This window comes from Rattus norvegicus, chromosome 18, assembly GCF_036323735.1.
Source record: "Rattus norvegicus strain BN/NHsdMcwi chromosome 18, GRCr8, whole genome shotgun sequence".
Taxonomy (NCBI): Eukaryota; Metazoa; Chordata; class Mammalia; order Rodentia; family Muridae; genus Rattus; species Rattus norvegicus.
This window is the reverse complement of record NC_086036.1, coordinates 66236894-66244194: the sequence shown is the minus strand read 5'-3', so window position 1 is coordinate 66244194 and position 7301 is coordinate 66236894.

Here is a 7301-nt window from a genome sequence, read left to right as displayed (position 1 = left end):
TTTATAATAGCCAGAAAATGGAAAGAACCCAGATGCCCTTCAACAGAGGAATGGATACAGAAAATGTGGTACATCTACACAATGGAATATTACTCAGCTATCAAAAACAACGAGTTTATGAAATTCGTAGGCAAATGGTTGGAACTGGAAAATATCATCCTGAGTGAGCTAACCCAATCACAGAAAGACATACATGGTATGCACTCATTGATAAGTGGCTATTAGCCCAAATGCTTGAATTACCCTAGATCCCTAGAACAAACGAAACTCAAGACGGATGATCAAAATGTGAATGCTTCACTCCTTCTTTAAATGAGGAAAAAGAATACTCTTGGCAGGGAAGGGAGAGGCAAAGATTAAAACAGAGACTGAAGGAACACCCATTCAGAGCCTGCCCCACATGTGGCCCATACACATACAGCCACCCAATTAGACAAGATGGATGAAGCAAAGAAGTGCAGACCGACAGGAGCCGGATGTAGATCGCTCCTGAGAGACACAGCCAGAATACAGCAAATATAGAGGCGAATGCCAGCAGCAAACCACTGAACTGAGAATAGGTCCCCTATTGAAGGAATCAGAGAAAGAACCGGAAGAGCTTGAATGGGCTCGAGACCCCAAAAGAACAACAATGCCAAGCAACCAGAGCTTCCAGGGACTAAGCCACTACCTAAAGACTATACATGGACTGACCCTGGACTCTGACCCCATAGGTAGCAATGAATATCCTAGTAAGAGCACCAGTGGAAGGGGAAGCCCTGGGTCCTGCTAAGACTGAACCCCCAGTGAACTAGTCAATGGGGGACGGCGGCAATGGGGGGAGGGTTGGGAGGGGAACACCCATAAGGAAGGGGAGGGGGGAGGGGGATGTTTGCCCGGAAACCGGGAAAGGGAATAACACTCGAAATGTATATAAGAAATACTCAAGTTAATAAAAAATTATAAGCCCGTGGGGGGAAAAAATAATAAGAGACAGCTCATAGGATAGGAAGAGTTGAGAGTGATATCTAACAGTCTTATAGTAGGTCTCTTATTAATAATCTAACATTGAATCTCTCCAATCGAGCCTGATAACCCAAGGTTTTCACTGGTGTCTTCAGTTGTTACCAGCGTCAGTGGTCCCTGGGACATTTCTACCTAGAGCTTATATTTTTCTGATAACTGCTCCCATACCCTGAGACTAAGATTAACTATATCCACTCTTTCCATTAGCAAGGCAGTTGTTTTCCCGATATTGTGTTATAAGCAGTCTGAAATTTTCTAAAATAAAATAGGCTTCTGTATGAAAGCTGAGTTTTCAGCATTTCAAGTCAATTGTTTGCTATATATTTTAGTGTTAGAATAAAGCACATTAAATTTAAAAAAAAATAAAGTTATTTTGACTTAAAAGATGGGAAAAATTTATGGTCATGGATATGAAAGCTTAGTTCTTATTATTACCACCACCTGCAGACCCTTGCTTGCATCTGAGGCTCTATTAGATATGCAGAAGATTCAATAGATGGTGCTGCTTGGTTTTGACTGTGGCTTTCCCTCTGATCCTCCATACATTATCCATCATGGATGGAAACAGAGACCTAGACAACCCCACATGTAGCCTGACCCTCTGGGAAATCTTTTTTTTCCCTCCATCTTTATTAAATTGGGTATTTCTTATTTACATTTCAATTGTTATTCCCTTTCCTGGTTTCTAGGCCACCATCACCCTAACCCCTCCCCCTCCCCTCCCCCCATTATCGCCCTCCCCCCAACAATCATGTTCACTGGGGGTTCAGGCTTGGCAGGACCAAGGGCTTCCCCTTCCACTGGTGCTCTTACTAGGCTATTCATTGCTACCTATGAGGTCAGAGTCCAGGGTCAGTCCATGTATAGTCTTTAGGTAGTGGCTTAGTCCCTGGAAGCTCTGGATGGTTGGCATTGTTGTTCATAAGGGGTCTCGAGCCCCTTCAAGCTCTTCCAGTCCTTTCTCTGATTCCTTCAACGGGGGTCCTGTTCTCAGTTCAGTGGTTTGCTGCTGGCATTCGCCTCTGTATTTGCCATACTCTGGCTGTGTCTCTCAGGAGAGATCTACATCCAGTTCCTGTCAGCCTGCACTTCTTTGCTTCATCCATCTTATCTAGTTTGGTGGCTGTATATGTATGGGCCACATGTGGGGCAGGCTCTGAATGGGTGTTCCTTCAGTCTCTGTGTGAACATTCTTGTTCTGCTGCTTATGAAGAGAGCAGTGACCTCTCTTTTCATCCCAGTGTCCTGACCTCTCATCTCAGCCTTGACACTGTTGAAGTGAGACATGAGGTTGTTTCTTATGATCTCTGGAGTCTTAATCTACTCTGTCCCCTTGCATTGTCTCTGAGCCTCCCAATCTTACCTGTCACAACTGTGCTTCCTCTTCCAAGAAAGAAATATATTTCTCTTCTGTTCTTGTAAGAAAGCCATCAGTGGTTTGCCAGAATTGAAGTCTTTAATAGTTCAGACTTAACAGTGCTGTGAGTTGTTAGGGACAGGACAGAAACATTTCATTTCAGAACATGTTCAGGCTCATAGAGATCTGGGAATACCATGATGTTTCATCAACCGGATGGGTGTTAAAATTAGTTCATACTACACTACTGGTATTCAGAGCAACTTTAATAGGTTTTTATTTAACATTTTAATATTGTGAAGCATATGAAATAAATTACTTTTGATTTTCCTCATACCCTTCTTGATTTCTTGCTTTTGAGTTAGCTTTTATTTGCTCAAAGGCATTACCCAGAGTTCTTGTCCTCTATCATGATGTGAAGTCTGAAGGTAACTCAGGACAAATGACTAGTTATGGTGCCAATTAGGATACCAAGCTGTCTACTGGCCTCCAGGTTCATTTACTATCAGTGTCTCCTCTCAGCCCTTCTCACCCCTCTCGCTACCCTAAACCTCATCAACTCATGGGCTTCCCTTCCCTCAGCTTTTTAATCTTATCTAACCCTGCCATTTTGGTCATGTACCCTCTTAGTCCTCTCGGCTCTCTTGACAGTCTTGCTCCTCTCTCTTCTTTTGCTCTGTCTCTCTTTCCTCCTCTTTCTTGCTCTCTGACCTCACTCATGACCCATTCCATTCCGTTGGCCATATTCAGTATATTACTTTCTCTTCCTGCTCTGGACTTCCCCAGCTGCTTCTGGTGGTACTACCTCTCGTATCTACAACAAAAATAACCTTCTTCTCAACCATATCTTGGAACTGTCATGTTCTCACTTTATACAGTGTTGAATCCCCCATGTTGTACATCTGGTGTGGAAACATGCAGGGGCATATATGAGCCTCCTTCTAAGGGGCTCCACCTCTCATACCCTCCAAGTTGAAAGGCTCTGTGTTTCCCTCTGCCTACTTCTCCTTGCCAACCTTGTAAGTGTCCTGTCAGTCTCACTAGTTCCTGGAGCCTGATGCATCCTACTGTGAGCCCTGGAAGGTATAGCAGGCTCTGAGAGGCAGAGAGACTGAAAGATGCACTGAGCCCGCAATCATGTCTTTAGACCCTTACGACATATATTTACACATCTTAGATCACTTTCTTAGACCCTGACAACTTATGTAGACTTCAAACCTTTTTCAATCCGATCCTTTACTATAAGACACAAGTGGCTGATTACTCAGAGTAGTCATGCACGACTTTCCCTTTGTTGGATGATTGAGACCAATGTTGAGAAGTGAATGGGTCTTCTTGGCAACAGTGATATTTTTATTACTCTTTTATGTTCATCCATTTCTGTTGGGATAATAGAGATTTGGGGCTGCTGTCCTGAGAGGCTACTGACCTCACATTATTTCCTAACTCTAGCTGAATGCTACCTGGAATAGTAGTTAACTTTGCCCTTTTCTTTTCCTTTATACATTTTCCAAATGACTTATCTGTTTAGTTTTCCATTTTCCTCATGGCTTGTTGACTATCTTGTCTTTTCCTTGACTTCTTCCCTTTGGAGCCTCAGGGTTGAGTTCTTGGTTTTTTTCCCTACACCTCTATTCACTCTTCCCATTGTTGGGTTATTGCTCATTATTCTACCTAGAGGCCAGGGACTCCTCAATTTATATCCCTCATCTGACTTTCCTAAACCCAGGCCTATTTACTTCAGATCTCAGTCTACCCAGAAGCTTTGAAGGCCAACAAAGATCTTACATTCAACATGCCTCAAAAGAGAATCCCCAGGACTATATGACTAGAAGGTGAGAGTATAAAGAAGATTCTAGAGGCCAAAACAAGAGTCACAGCAAGAGCGAAGGAGAAGAGGCTGTGAACAGTCATACCAACTGATCTGTCGCAGCAGCTTGGTGACCGGCTGAGGCAAGTCCAGAAGGCAGAAGAGTGACTTCCTAGTAGGGATATCACATATGATTTTACTAACTTCAGTGAAAGATGTAAAGGCATCTAAATTAAATTTATAAGGATGTGGATTTCTTTGACCACCATTGGAAGTGTGTCAAGTAGATTCTTCAGTAATGTGAAGTACCCTGCAGTACAATTTCATGTTGCTCCCAAAGTTCATGGCTGCTCAGAAAATGGTGAGAATCACAGTGGGTTGGGCCCTCCTACCTCAATTAACAATCAAGACAATCTACTGATAGGACATAGGCAATCTAATCTGGGAAATCCTTCCATTGAGATCCCCTTCTCAGTTGACTCTAGGTTGTGTCAAGTTGTCAGCTAATGCTAACCAGGACACAAAAAAATTTTAAGAAATTTGACTAACATAATCCATGGAGTAAACTGTAAAACAAAATTATTGGTAAAAGACATATGGGAGTGGTTGAATGATTTTAGATTTGCCAATAAAGGATTGTCTCAGAAAACAGAGTCAAACTTTATTCTGAAGTTTTTCTTATGTTTGATGTGTACTTTTGAAGATGTTCCTTAGCTCCACTGAGCCTAAAATGTTAAAAATGTGATATTTTATTAAGTTTTGAATTTTATTCATGCATGCAATATATTTTGGTCATATTCATGTGTCACTACTCTCCCTGACTCCACCAAACACCCCTTTTCATGTTATATCCGAAGGAAAAAAAAACCTGTGGAAGTCAATTTGTCCATGTCACCCATGGAAGCATGGTGGACCTAAGATGATCCACACCATTAAAGAAGTCTGGTTCTCCTCACCAGAAGCCATCAGCTGTTAACAGCACCTCAGATGACTACTACAATTTTTTATGTATCATGAATTTACTGAGGCTGTTCTAATTTCACTCTGAGGCTATGATAAAATTCTCTGACCTAACGGGAGGAATCTGGGTAGTGTCAAGTTGTTAATAAAGCCTAAGCAGGGAGCTACAATCCCTGTGAACTTGCTAATTATTAGTCATGCTAATATCACTATGTAAAAACAACAACAACAACAACAACAACAACAACGACAAAACCTACCCAAATCCAAAACCTAAGCCCAAGACAAAACCTCATACAACTTTTAAACCCTATAGACTTCTAAAATATTATTGTTTTATAAGTTTCACTGTGGTACATCTATATAATGAACTACTATTCAATGATTAAAAACAAAGACATCATGAATTTTGCAGGCACATGGACAGAACTTGAGAATACCATCCTGAAGTAACCCAGTCCCAAAAGGACATGCATGGTATGTACTCACGTATAAGTGGATATTAGCCACGAAATACTCCATATACCATGCTATACTCCACAGACACAAAGAAGCTAAAAAAGAAGGAAGGCCCAAGCAAGGATGCTTGAATCTTACTTAGTGGGAATAAGATAGTCATAGGAGGCAGGTGGAGGGGGGAAACTAGATAAGAGGGGATAGGGAGGGAAATGAAGGGGTTCAGGATCAAATGTGGGGAGAGAGAGGAGAGAGAGCCAGATGGCCATGAGAATTAATGGAAATAAATAGCTGGCATTGGAGGAGTACATCTCAAGGATGTGCCAGAGACCTGGAATGGGGAGGCCCCCAAGAATAAATGGAGATGACCTTAGTTGAGACTCACAGCAGTAAGCATATAGAACCTGAAGAGGCCACCTCCTGTAGCCAGGCAGGAGCCCCAGTGGAGTGATAAGGACACCAACCCCCACACAAAACTTCTGACCTAAAATTTATCCTAACAAGTAATGTAGGCATTGGGAAGGGAGCAGTGACTAAGGGAATGGCCAAGCATTAACCGGCCCAACTAGAGACCCATCACATGGGCAAGCACCAACCCCTGACATTATTAATGATACTCTATTATGCTTGCAAGACAGAAGCCTAGCATGACTGTCCTCTGAGAGGCTAACTCAGATGGATGCAGAGACCCACGGCCAAACATTGGATAGAGACTGGAGACTCTTATGTAAGAGTTGGGGAAAGGATTGAGCGCCCCAAAGGGGATAAGAAGTTGGCTAACTTGGACCCTTGGGGCCTCTCAGAGATGAACCACCAACCAAAGAGCATACACAGGCTGGACCTAGCAACCGCACCCCGGCACGTACACAGCAGATGTGTAGCTTAGTCTTCATGTGGGTCCCGAATGAATAACTGGAGTGGAGCTATCCTACAAGCTGTTGCCGGTGCATACATTGCCTGTATGTTCTTCTACCTTGCCTGGCCTTTGTGGAGGAGGGAGCACCTAGCCATGTAGAGATTTGAGGTCCTGAGGTGGGGAGGTATGCAGGGCCCCTCTACCCTTTCAGAGGAGAAGGGGGTTGGGGGAGGGGCTGTGAGAGGGGGGACCCGGAAGCAAGGCAGCCATTGGGATTTAAAGTGAATAAAAAGATTAAAAAAAGTTTTACAATCTTTTTCTGTGGACTCCTGAAAAGTTTACAAAAGGGAGTTATGGTCTTTCTTCTTGCAAGAAGGAAGAACCAGGGCATAACAACAATAATAAAAAATAACAACAACAAAATTCAAGAGTATAAATCCACATTCTGTAAGCCAACGTGTGGTATGTAGAATTCATGATCTTCTGGGTTCCAAAGAGCTTGGGCAATGCTCTTTTCCCAGTTCTGACATTTGCAGCAGACATAGCTTGTCTTGAATATCACACAAATTTCTCAGAGAGTCTTTGCTTCCCTTTCAGTCTACACAAGTCAGGCCTCCATTCCTAGCATTTCCCTCACCCCCAGTATTTCCTTTTGAAAAATTAGTCTTTTATCCATTTATCTATTTATTTGCATCCCAAATGCTGCCCCCTCCTGGTCCCTTCCTCACCGAGAGTCCCTCCTCCTTTCTTGCCTCTTCCCACCTCCCCTTCAGCTCCTCCCCTCCAATACCCCCTCCCCCATCCTGGTGCCTCAAGTCTGTGCAGTATTTGGTTCTTCCTCTCCCACTGTACCGGGG